Below are 13,891 nucleotides of genomic sequence, written 5' to 3'. Positions count from 1 at the left end.
CCAGCAGTCCCAATTGCAAGAGGGATATCCGACTGCCGGTTTAGGCCCAATCCTGCAGGATTGTAGAGGGTGCAGGCTGGGTTTAGGGACCCCCCCCACCCCTCCATGTACAAATTTTGTGCACTGGGCCTCTAGTATAGATATAAGAGTGCAGGGGTTGAACACCTACTCATGGGAAAATTCATCTAATGTGAATGGAGGCAAAATCAGGCAGCATTTAACAAACTTTACCACCCACTCTCCTTACAACAAATGCCACAAGTCTGGCTGCTATCCATTCCTTTTCTCCATTGAATATGCCTTTGTTTTGGTTTTGTAATTTTGTTTCCTGTTGAGCAGGCTGCCCATTTCTGGCCACCTTCCTCAGAAGTGTCACTACTGGTGTCAAAGGATGGATTGCAACTCTTTATAGCTGGTCCCAAATCCAGGCTCTGGATTTCTGTTTGTGTGATTGTGGGCAAATCCTGCTCACATCCAGAGTCTCAAGTTTTTTCACTTATGGATGGAGGTAATGATATATCCCTCATAACATTTGAGGATCAAAAGAGATAATGACTGACTATAATAAGTTCTTGACTAATATTTATTGGCTGAAACAAGTTTAATATCTACTTCTGAATATTTTTCATCACTGACCCTTATGCACACAAACTTAACTGAATCACCTTGTTGTATCATTCAAGAATTTATTACATTTCTTTCCTCTCTGGTATCATTAATTCATTAATTCATTCATTTATCCAGCCAGCATATATATGTTGAGTCCCTGCTATGTATGAAGCTCAATAAAAAGAACTGAATGAAGTAGTGGTCTGGCTTAGCTGGATTAAACTTCAGAGGAGAAAGCACTGTTGTCATTTAAAATAAGTATCAAAAATAAAATGCTACCCATTCCTCTCTTTCAGGCTTTGGAACAAGCCTGGTTCCTTGCAATTTGCTAAAGGTAAGTTGGTCCAAAGTTTTCCATAAAAAAACCAACATTTCTTTTAGTCTTTAAGTTTTGGGTTGGAAATGGGAAGTTTTAATTAGAAGGGTCCAATAGTGGATTTTTTTAAAAATCAAAACCTAATGCTTAAATTCTTTAACCACACTACTTAAATTAAGCCACATGCTTTTAACTCACTGTCCTGCATTTCAAAGGCATTTTCATTTTCAGTTACCTCTTGGTATGTAGTGGTCCAGATTCTCCCTCTCTTCTCCTGTTCTTCCTCTTTCCTTCCCTTTCCCTTCTTCCCTTCTTCTTTCCATTCCTCCTCTGCCCCTCACTCCCTCTTACTGTTCCTCCCTCTTTATTGTCATTTGTTTTGGTATTTTTCCAATTTCCCTATTTGGTTGTTCAATTTTTTTTCTTATTTACTTTCGTATTCTCTTTATAAATTAAGGAAATTAACTCTCTCTGTGTCAAATATATTGCAAATATTTTCTCCTACATTGTCATCTGTCTTGTTTTTCTTTAAGACACACTAAATGAACTTAACTCTGCTTTCTTCTAAAAGTTTTAGATATTTTTTAAAGTGATACCTAGATGCCAAGAGTGATATAAAATTATTTTTTTTTCAAATTTATTAACTTATTTCTATTTGACATGTTTTCAGAGTGAGACTTAGCTATTGTTTTTTGAAACAATTCAGTTGTCCCTTCATCTTAGGGAATTTCCCTCTTATATGTGGACTTATAAATTTCAGGGACTTTTAAATTTCAGGGACACGAATTTCCCCCAAAAAGGATAGTTTATTTGTTTTCTCTTCTGTATGTAATATTTTTCTCTAATTGTTTTAGAGTTTCTGTGTTCTTTTTCACTGTGATAATCTCAAGTCTTTTTTTCCTTTTTCAGTAATTTAGTCTTTGCTGTTCTTAGTTAATTTATTTCTCTATGGATTAAAAATTTATTTCCTGGGTTCTTACATTTAAGTTCCCTTATGTTTAAGCTCTTTAAAAAACACACACACAAAAAAAACACATGCCCTGACCAGTTTGGCTCAGTGGATAGAGCACCGGCCTGCGGACTGAAGGGTCCCGGGTTCGATTCCGGTCAAGGGCATGTACCTTGGTTGCGGGCGCATCCCCAGTGGGGGGTGTGCAGGAGGCAGCTGATCGACGTTTCTAACTCTCTATCCCTTTCCCTTCCTCTCTGTAAAAAATCAATAAAATATATATTATAAAAAAATAAAAAAAACACAAACATTTTATTGATTTTTTACAGAGAGGAAGGGAGTGGGATCGAGAGTCAGAAACATCAGTGAGAGAGAAACATTGATCATCTGCCTCCTGCACACCCCCCACTGGTGATGTGCCCGCAACCCAGGTACATGCCCTTGATTGGAATTGAACCTGGGACCCTTGAGTCCGAAAGCTGACGCTCTATCCACTGAGCCAAACCGGTCAGGGCACTTTAAGCTCTTTAATATTCTTTAGAAGTTTTCAGTAGTAATCATAAAGAATTTAAATATTTTATACTGTTTTATATATTTTGTATTGATTTCAGAGAGGAACGGAAGGGGAGAGAGAGACAGAAACATCAATCATGAGAGAGAATCTTTGATCGGTTCCCTCCTGCACACCCCCTACCGGGGATTGAGTCCAGAACCCGGGCATGTGTTCTGACTGGTAATCTAATCAGTGACCTCTGACTTCATGGATCTATTAGTATACTCAACCACTAACCCACACTAGCCAGGCTAAAGATTTTTCTCAGGTCATGCTTTCTTCCATAACAAACCCCTCACCTGTCCTTTGCTGGCTTGCATGCTTACTTTCTTCTCTCTCTCTCTCTCTCTCTCTCTCTCTCTCTCTCTCTCTCTCTCTCTCTCTCTCTCTCTCTCTCTCTCGGCTTCTGTGTGCTTGCAGAGTGAGGAGTATGGCACACATTAGCAGGCTCCTCACAGGAGGTGTGATCTGTTGGTCCTCTAGGAGTTCTCTAGAAGCGTTTTCTTTTGAGAGTTCTCTCTGGGAGGAGCAGGCAGCCAGAGCACTTACTACATTAGTTGTGCTGAATTTCTCACCATGTGTCCCATGCCCAGCCCAGGTTCACACCAATTTGTCTGCACTGTTGCCTTTCACAGTGGGAGGCTGTTCTTTGCATTTGGATAGTTTTCTCAATTCATCATGAGACAAAACTTTTGTTCCAAGGGCAAGAGTCAGCTAGGGAGGCTCCCTATTCTCTTTTCTGTTTCTCTCTCAGCCTCCCAAACCAGAAGATGGTAATAAATCCTCTGCAGACACTAAATAAATTCTGTAGGGAGGGAACAGGGCTCCTTCTTATTATTTATTTTGGTCTTAACCCTGTAAGCCCTTTCCACCTCTCATGAACGTTTCCCTTCTCATTTAGGTATTCTTTTATTTTTCTGTGAAAAGCTTTATTGTTTCATTTGGTCCAATGCATGGGAGAGGGCTTCAGGGTGGTTAAAAGAATGACTAGTAGTTTCAGGGGGAGCTCAGGTAAAAGCCAGACACCAGGGGAATACATAGGAGCCTTTCAAAGGCCTCTGGGCTCCAAAGGCTCCTAGTTGTGATACTCGCCCCGCCCAGCCTGGGGGTTGGCAGCCTGCAGAGGTGAGTCAGGTGTCACCCATCTTCTTAATGAGTCAGGTGTCGCCCATCTTCTTGATGAGTTTCACCTCCTCACCCAGGAAGTGGTTCTCAGGAAGTCACAGAGCTGAAGGTCTGCACAGGTAGAACCCAGGGCCTGCAGCTCCAAAAGGGACTGCGTCAGGTTCCTCTCCACGGCCAGGGCGGCTTCCATGGCGTCCTGAGTGTCACCTCACTCACCTTGGGGAGGCTTCAGCTCGTCCTGGAAGAGAATGCGGCCACCGCACTTGTTTTGCAACTTTAAGAGACGCTCAGCGCCCTCGTGCTTCTCCACCAACTCGCAGAACAAGTGGCCCTTGCCTTCCAGAGTCACCTCATCGCAGTGGAAATAGAAGCCCAGAGAGAGGTAGGTGTGGGAGGTCTGCAGACATAGACCAGGTTGTTGACCGCAGCCTCCACCTCGATGGAATAATTCTCATGAATTTGGGAGCTCATGGTTGTTCAGCAATAAGGAGTTAAAGTAGGAAAGAAAAAAACACCCACACCCACAAAAAAACGGTGCGTTGGCAGGTCACAGAGATGGGTCTGAAGGTGGTGACTGGATAAGACGCAGGAGAGTGGCCAGAGGATGCAAGAAGGCGTGTCCCTGGGTCTGTTCTGTCCAAACACTGTTGAAGCAGCAGACAGATCTGGGACCACCGAGGGCACTGCCTAGGTATTCTTTTCATTGCATTTCAAAACAAAATGAAGTATGTTGTTCCAGTCTCTATGCGGTCTCCACTTTCGGTCCTCAGTTATCAGGGTTCTCTGCAGTGAGTCTTCTGTTGATTATTCAGGAAGTTGTTCTGTATTTTAGTTGTAATTCCAGTTTGTTCCTGGGAGCATGTCTGTGCCACCATTTTTAATCTCCCAGGGCTCCATCTTGAAGGAAGCTCCACCTGAGCCTTTTGAGCACCTCCTTGCCTGCTCCTGCTCACTCCAAAGATCTTGCCTTATTTATTTCCTCTTTTGTTTTCTATTTGGTGAAATACTTGTGTGTTGTTGTTTTTTTGCTAGAGGTAATTAGTTCTCAACATTTGTTACTGGCCTGCTTTCCCTCTCCCATTTTCCTCTCAGCAGGAGATAGTAAAATGGAGAATTACAGAAAGTTTTCCTGCCTCTTTGGGGAAAGGTGGAAGAAAAGGTGTTCATGCCTAACTTCATGTGCCTGTGAAAATTCCCCTGGCTGCTCCTCTCTCAGAGAGGTAAGGGTAGCTAATAAGATCATATTCAGGATTATTTCTGAGCCTGGTGGAGTTAGGGGTGGGTGGGGGCAATACCCTAGCTCCTGCCTTCTGCATTTCTGGAAATGTGTCTTTCCTTTTGCTGGTATGAGCCTGTTCTTCTGTCTGATTACTGTTTTTTGTTGATGTTCTTCGTTTGGTTGTTTTACTTAATCTACTTTCATATTGTTGTGTTTGAAGGAGGGTGAGGGTTGGAACCTGACTTCAACCACCAGCTGAAACCCAAGACCAGGTGCCTCGACGCCTTTGATTTGTGTAACTGGGTATTCCCTATGGACCCTACACACACCTGGCCTTTGCCAGCAGCTGATTTCAGGACTATCGATCAAAGTTCGTTCTGATCAGACTTCATGTTATAGACTGAATGCTTGTGTCCCCCCACATTCATATGTTGGAGCCCTAACCCTTCATGTAATTGCATTTACGTCACATAATGATAGGGTCTTTATGGAGGTGATTAAGGTTAAGTGAGGCTCTGATCTGATAGGTCTGTAGCCTTATAAGAAGAATAGAGAGATTTCTCCCCGTCTGCCATGTGCCCATACAGTGAGGGAGGCCATCTACAGGCAAGGAGGAACACCCCCAACAGAAACTGGCCAGCCCCTTAATCTTGGACTTCCCAGTTTCTGGAACTGTAAGACAATACATTTCCATTGTTTAAACCATCCGCTCTACTGTATTTTGTTATGACAGCCCAAGCAGACTGATACAGTTGATTTACATTTAGTTTATACTTTGGGACAAAGGTATATTTGTAAACCATCTGTTCCTCACCTAGCCTGTCTCCCCCCTCCACGCAAAAAAAAACCCCAGTGCTAAGGTTGCTACTTGACCCTCTACCTCTCTTCGTCACTTTGAAAAACACTATGCACACATGTCCATGGCTTCCTCTCCAAAGACAAATAATGGATAATTAAACGGACAGGGCCATACTGGTGGAAAAATTCTCATGTTTCTTTGAAATGCCCTTTCCATGGCAACACACCTCTTCATGTATTAATTGAGAATATTTTATCCTAATCAAAATCAGCAGCTGTCCTTAGTAAAAGATGAAAGGCAGTGGTAGTATCTGGGGGTGGACATGAATCCAAATATATATAAATTCTTCTTTTATGTTTAACCAGATACTGTGCCTCAATGTAGTTATTCTGAGAATGATTTGAAAATTCATCATTAGCTATTGTCAGAATAACCACTCTACAGAAACTCAATGTTTAAAAAGTAAAGCCTCCAGAATATCCACTGGTATTTCATGTGATTGGGTACAAATGAATGAAGCATATGCTGCCTTCATGGAGTTCACAAGCTTGTGTGTGTGTGTGTGTGTGTGTGTGTAAGAAAGCGTGAGAAAGAAAGAGAACTTGCACTAACTACACACAAGCCAAATGACAAGAGCTGTGGCATAAACCAGGAATTATGGGAGCACAAAGGAGAGAGTGATTCACTTTTTCTGAAGGGGGTGAAGAAAAATTTTGGAGGACAAGGAGATGATATGCAAGCTGAAGCCGAATGACTAAGTCAGTTTCAAGTGTTCTGGATAGGTAGAACTCATGCCAAGCATTGGGATAAGTAGAAATATATCTCCCATGTATAAAACATGTGGAAGATTCAGTTTAGCATCTTCAACCTGACTACCTTGGGCTTGACCCTTCTCCACCCTACCGTGCTGGTTGTACTGCTCCCCCAGAAATCTAAAACAAGGTCCGGCCCCTCTGTATGTGATCACACCATTGAAGCCTTCCCAGGTGTTTTCCTGTTAGGCTTCTGATCACATTCTACATGTTGGCTTTTTCTTTCCCTTTTCCAGGCCCCAATGAAGCATCTAATTCTCATTAAGCATTCCCCACCCCTTTGAGGGCCTGGCAGGAGTGAAGGCCCCAAGGAGACCCTTCTCAGCTGAGGGCTGCCAGAACTGGCCTCAGATCACAGTCTTTTCAGCAGGAACAATACAAATTGGGTGTCTCTCAAACTCCCCCACTCCCCATCACACACCCTTTGTGGCTTTTGTTTCTCTACAGCAACCAGATACATCTGTACCCAGCAGGGTCCCAGTGAACAGAGTTATGTGTTTTTTCCCGAGGAGCCTCTTGATTCTTTCACTCTAATAGGGCTTTAACTACGTAAGGAGCCTCAGTGGGGCAGCTTTGGGATTTTCAATGGTTCTTTATGTGGAATCTCTCATAAGGAAGAAACTTACTGCCAGAAATAGCCAAAGCTGGATTCTTAGTAACTTGATCATACACTTAAGGTTCCTGAAATAAAGCATTTTTGACTGCTTGGGTTGAAATCCTGCATAATTATGTCTATAGTTCTCAATCAAAGAATAATTTAATCCTATACATTCTTAATAATAGATTCCTTAGTTATTTCCACTAGATTTCCCCTCTTTGTATGCTACATTTCCCTAAAAAGAGCACAATTTATTTTGAACATTTCATAAAATCTAGTGCATCACCTTTGTCATGACCGAAGTACTAGCAATCTATACCAGGAAGAAAGCTGCATCTGAGAAATAAGGAGCAGATTTACAGGCGCTGCAGAGGTCAACTGTGGGAGGGCCCTGAACGGGAGGTGAGTGTGTGCAGTGCTGCTAAGCTAGTCCATTTCTGGTCTTGGCCCCTCAACACTAATTCTTTCAGCTTTAACGAAAAGTGATAGAATTTTTCCTACTAGAAGGAGTTTTCAAACACTCCTGGTATTAAATGAAAGTTCATTTCCACCCAGCTTTTCTTCACAAAACCATATTACAGATACCAGGAAATTAATCTTTGAACTTCTTTGGAGTTAACCATTTTTGCACCTTCAGCCGAGTTTATTACTACCATAGCAAACACCACACACACACACACACACACACCTACACCTGTAAACCTGACTAGGTCACATTCACTAAACATATAACTAAAACTACTAGTCAACTCAGCCAAAAGCCTTTCATTAAAGGGAATTCTAAGTTACCTGTGAGAAGTTAATGTTATGTTTGCCAAACCTTTCTGTCTAGGCTTTCTTCCCCTTGTAGTTTGTAGGTCACTGTTGTCTTTTATTGTCTGAGTAAGACTGCTTTCCTCAAGAAATAAAAGGTCCCTGACCATATTCCAGTCCAACCAAATCCCTCCACTGGGCCCCAGAGAAGTGGTGTGGCTGTCCCAGGCCACCCAGCAGTGAGGTTGGGGCTAAAAGTTCTAACTTCACTCCTGGGCTTTTTCCACTGCATCACCCAATGCCAGTGACAGGGGTGACCAAGTGCTATGAAGGCAGCTGAAATGGGACTGGAATTTCAAAAGTGGCCCAGAATCTTTTCTCACAGGTCTGTGTGGTCAACCTTAATCCATTTGAAAGCAAGGGACTTGAATGTCTCCCATATCCCTAAAATGGCTTGGGTGAGGGAAAGGTAGCACAAACTGATTCACAATGAAGTGAATAAGTCCTCCTCCAATGCCTGGGACTTCTCTGTGGTCAGCGGCAGGGCAGCAGGTTTAGTAGAAATGGTGGCAGCTAAGGCTCTCCCCTTCCATAGCTTCTGCAGGGCCCTGTCACACAGATAGCAGTCCCGCTCCATGTGGTATTCGAGAGTCAAAGCTTAGTAATGTGATTCCCCTTTTGAAGATAGGCTTACCCCATGGCCTCTTTAATCTGGAAAACCAGGTTAATGCCACTCTGGAACTCCTACCACTGGGGTTAGAAGTATATGGTGTTTTGTTTTGGAATCCAGGGAGAAGATTCTAAAAATTAAGCCACATAAGGTTTCATGGCTTCCTTGGGCACCAGAGGACTGGTGGTCCCCAGGAGTAAAGTTGGTGGTCAAATCAGCAGTGGTTGGGTCTGTGGTGATGTCATGCCAGGCCTCAGGAGTCTTCTTGGATTCATGCTGTAGCACGGGCCTCGGGCTGACATCACTGGGTTGCTCAGGACCCTTCTGATCCCTCTGTGCTGAGCATCTTACTGGCCTGTTGCTTCACAGCTTGATTGACTTCTGACTGCTGAATTTAGCTTTTATCTTGATTGCTGATATCTCTGGACACCCTGGTATTTCCCATTGTCATGAATCTCTTGCTTGTTCCAGAACTTTTCTACCTGAGAAATCCCTAGCCACCTGTTTGGCTGCCTTTTTTTTTTGCCTCTTTTCTCAGATGGTCAGAGCTACTCCTTCTGTAGTTTTCAAGCTGATTTTATTCTCTGTGTGGAAACAGTGCCTCCAGTGAGAGAAAGGGCTCTGACGTCACTAAATAATTGGCCTCACACCTGCTTTATCTCTTGACATTTAATCTCTTGTTCTAGGAGACAATTCAGTAAACTTTCCCATAATAATAATAAAAAAAATAACACCCAGACTTTTTCCTTTCAGGCAAAGAAATCTTAATCCTTTTTTTGTTCATATATTTTACCAAACCAGAGGCCCTGTCACATAACCTTTTCAGCCAGATAACAATTCACTTTTGAGGAGGAGGCAATCCAATTTTGATTGATTGATCTCAGGACACAATGCTTTTCTAAAAAAAGGTGTATACCAGTCCATACGTGATTGTCAAATAAAAGCTTGAAGACCAAACTTTTAAAAAGGAAGAAACGAAGAATTTAATTTCTTTCTTTTTATAGAATTATATAGACCTTTTCCCTTGTAAAAAACTTTTCTTTGAAAGTTGAAAATAATGCAGCTAGAAGCAGGAGCATTACCCCTGCCCTGTGGTTTTCCTGGGGTAAATGGAAAGAGTTGTATTAAAAGCTGCTTTCAAATTTTAGTTTTCTGCTGACTTCAATTGAACATTATTTGTGTGATTGTAAATCTTGGAGAAAGAAAGAAGACAGGTTCTCATATACCAGTAAGTGTCCTCCATTATAAAGAGACATCTATTAGAGGTGTGATGATGATGATGATGATGATGATGTGTGTGTGTGTGCGCATGTATGTGTGTCCTTGACAAGTAAATATGTTTGTGTGTCCAGGGAAAGAAAGGGAGTGCTCTTATGCAGGAGTCTTCTATTCACAAACCAGCTATCTCCTTCCTACATAAGAAGACTCCCTGCAGTTTCTATGAACTACACTGGGACATGAATTTAGGACACAACCCTGCATGATTATCACCAGCTTGTGATTCCACTCCTCAAGGGAGACATTTTTAACCTCCCTCTGTCAATGCTAAAGGTAAGACACTCAAGTCCCCCAGCTTTTGTGAGCGGCTATTGGTACCTGGCCCATCACTCCTGGGCCGGCTCTGGGATCCCTGAAGTGGACAGTACCCCACGTACTCTGATGGCTTCCCCTTCCAGGCCCTGCATCTCTCTGCCTCTCACTGGAGGTGCCAGGGTAGCTTTTTAGCGCAGGAGTCCTTGCACATGGGGGTCTGAAAATCACTCACTTATTAACTGCTCTTCGCCAAAATGTCCTGGGGAACTAATGCCCCCCAACAACGCTCAACCAATGAGGAAAGGGAGTAATTTGGTAATACCCCAGCTTCCCTGTCGCTCCAAGCAGCAATTCTAAGGTGTGTTCTGCACGGTGCCTCCCAGGGTCCTCAGTGGGACTGAGCGCATTTGCTCACAGCGGCAATCTGCTCATGACATCACGCTTCATTGGTTGCCTTCCCTTCCCTGACTCATTTCCCCGTTACCTCCTTTGTACTTCCTGGGGACGCTGTCAGATAAACTACCTGTGCACAGGCCTGGATCAGGATCGGCTTTGGGAGGGACACAAACTAAGGCCCTGTCCCCTATTTCTCCTTTAATCTCACTGAGGACATCACTCTTTGTTGTCCTATATTAAATTTCCATTTTGGAATTGTTTTCTTTCTCAGTGATACTTAATAGATGAGTAATTCTTATGATTGAAGGCATCATAATTTCAATGACATGCTATTAATGGGAAAATAAAACTCTGCTGGGATGACATAAACACATTAAATATGCAAAATGAGTCATTAGCTCCCCCCCCCCCCCCCCGGCAAATCAGTATAAAGTATTAAATAGTTGTGAAATATTCTGTCCACCCTGATCCAATGAAGTTAAGCTGGCACATATATGGGTCTAAGGACTTACAATATAGTTCTAAAAATCATGATAGGAAACAATGAACATCAAACAGTTTTATTCCAGTAGTAGTTTTACCCTTTGGAAAAGCTATGTTTGTTAAGATTTCTCATATGTGACATATTAGCTGATGGCAGCCCCCATGGTCAACTTGAGTTTTTCAAAATGTGGTCCACAGACCATCTACTGGACTCGCATGGATATTATTATAAAATGCAGATCTCTGGGCTTCTTATCAGATCTACTGAATAAGAATCTGTGGTTGGTGGGGCCTGGCAACCTATATTATAATGAGCTTCCCCAGTGATTTCTGTGGTTACGGAAGTGTGAGGATCATTTTCTTATTGACTGATTTTTCACAAGCAAATAATTAAGGTCAAGACCTAAAATTATATTTTTTCAGTGTCCTAGAGGAGAAGGCTATGTCTTTAAGAACCTCTCCTACTATTTGTGCTTAATGTATTAACTACTATAAATCTTATATATTTATATCATAAAAGCTATTTCTAATATTTTTAAAAAGAAAACTGAAATATTGGGAATAGCATTATCTCAGTAATATGCTCTTTTAAAAAATGACTACAATTCTTTTTGTTGTTTTGACTCACTTTTTTATCAACTACAGTTCTATAATTTGACAGAAATTCTGGAAAAGCACGTTGTTCATTCATTCAGCAACTTCTTACTCAGTATCTATAGTTTGTTAGGTTATGTGATTACAAAGATGAATAAAACTGTGGCATCTCAAATGCAATGACAGTGTAAAGAAGGTGGAGTCAGGTCTGAGAGTATGAGTTTAAAGTGTGAATTCTGATTCTGCTACTTCATTGCTGAACAAGTCTGGGCATGATATTTCACCTCACTGAGACTCAGGTTTCTAATATGTAAAAGGCATAAAATAATGTCTACCTCCCAACTAGGTAATAGATATAACAGGGGACTTTGTGGAGTGCTTGGCCTATAATAAATGATTATAAAAAGCTATGATTTTAGTAGCAATAAAGTACATGATCTAGCAGGGCAGGAGAAAACACAGGCAGTACACTCATTAGTTACACACCTGGATTCTGAAGCCAGATTTGCAGGTTTCAGGTTTTGACACCTATTAGTTGTGTGACTCTGGGCAGATGACGCGACCAACCCTTCATCTTCCCTACACAACTCTGCCTCCTCTCTTTGACTTTCACATACCTTCTTCCTCAATAAACCTTTTGTTCCTAGCTCCACCTATGTGTCTACTTCATAGAGAACCCAACAGACATATTGTTATTTGGACTTGTTTTTTTGAAATGAGAGCAGTAGTCATGCTTGTAGACCGAGGATACAGGAGAGAGAGAGAGAGAGAGAGAGAGAGAGAGAGAGAGAGAGAGAGAGAGAGAGAGAGAGAGAGAGCTGATGAGGTAAAGTCCACTAGAAAAGGGATTATGAGAGAACCAGGAATACAGACAGGCAAGGGTGAGAGACAGTTGCTGCTATATTCTGTTAACTTTCAGAGCTAATGCTACTTATTTTCATACCCCTATGAAGGGTATTGGTATATTTTTCAAAAGAGAACATTCTCTGAGTTTAACAGTTTTAATTGAAAACTACTCCATCTGAATGAGTCATGGCAAAAGCACTGACAGGAATAGGGGGCTGATTCATCCAATAATTAAGCTACTGAGAAATCTTCCTTGTCCTACCAGCATCAGTAAGCTTTAGTTTCTGTTTTCTAAACAATGTAATTTGATTATACTTCAAATACCAAGCTTTCCTATTTTCCTATTTATTATGTAAATTACATATGTAAATTCACATGGGATTAAAATATGCAGAATTTGTCTATAAAAAAGATGTGTGGACTATAACCAGAGCTTGGCTTTGAGTTGATTTTTCTGGTGATGAGATAGGATTTGACTCACCTCAGTCCCACTTGTATGCAGTCCCCTTATATTCAGAGTTGAAGGTCATGTCTATAGCATAGGTGTAGTACTTAATTGAGAAAGAGTAAGAATATTGGCCTTACTAACAAATTCTAGCCAAAGAATACAGACAATCAACATTCTCATCTATAAGCACCTACTGAGCATCTATTAAACCACTTTGAATTAATTACTTTGCAGATATTCACTGAGCATGTACCATGCACCAGGTTCTTTATGGGCAACAAGGAAACAACGGTATGTAAGATACAGTCTGTGCCCTCCAAAGACTTATGTGGTTGAAATGAAAAGTGGTAAGAATTATTCTAGGTCAGTAGAAGGAGTCTAACCTAGTCTTAAAGGAGAAATAGGGAGTGGTTTCAGGGAGATGTTTCTGGACCATGTCACATCCCATCTGAGCCCTGAGAGGTGCATGGGAGCAGCCAGGAGGAAGAGAGCATGGGAAGAGTAGCAGGTGCAGTGGCCCAGAGAAAAGGGCACGTGGCTGTTATTGTAGCAGTTCAGAACGGATGGAGCTTAGAGTTCAAGGGTGGGGAGCCAGTCCTTGGAAGGTTAAGAAGTGTCATTCAGAGGCTACGAGATCTTAGTCAAGGAGATTTAGTTGGGAGTGGCACAACAGGTTCACCTTTTAGGAAGATTAGTCTGATTGCTGAGGGCACATACATTTGGGGCGGGAGAGACAGGAAGTGGGAAGAACAGTTAGGAGAGGAGTTCTTTCCTTCCTGAGCATAGAGCTAGATCAGTGATGGCGAACCTTTTGAGCTCGGCGTGTCACATTTTGAAAAACCCTAACTTAACTCTGGTGCCGTGTCACATACAGAAATTTTTTGTTATTTGCAACCATAGTAAAAACAAAGACTTACATTTCTGATATTTATTTTATATATTTAAATGCCATTTAACAAAGAAAAATCAACCAAAGAAATGAGTTCATTTCAGAAGTGACACGCGTGTCATAGGTTCACCATCACTGAGTTAGATTATATGTCCCAACTTCTTAAATAGGTAGGCAGGGCCTCATGACTGAGTAGCAGCCACTGGACTGTGGCGAAAGCAATATATGCTACTTCTGGGACTATTCCCTAAAAACCCTCCTGTGTGGTCCACACTCCCTGCCCTCCTATGCTAGACCTT

General features: G+C 41.9%; 1 protein-coding gene across 2 annotated transcripts in view; it reads right to left on the bottom strand.

Moving 5' to 3' along the window:
- Positions 1-13,891, bottom strand: part of MACROD2 (mono-ADP ribosylhydrolase 2) — a 1,927,670-nt gene that overhangs the window by 19,364 nt on the left and 1,894,415 nt on the right. The gene's annotated exons all lie outside the window — the stretch shown is intronic.

Source organism: Myotis myotis, unplaced genomic scaffold (assembly GCF_014108235.1).
Source record: "Myotis myotis isolate mMyoMyo1 unplaced genomic scaffold, mMyoMyo1.p scaffold_m19_p_9, whole genome shotgun sequence".
NCBI classification, from domain to species: Eukaryota; Metazoa; Chordata; class Mammalia; order Chiroptera; family Vespertilionidae; genus Myotis; species Myotis myotis.
Note: the sequence above shows the minus strand (reverse complement) of the source record. Positions and strands in the feature narration are given on the sequence as shown.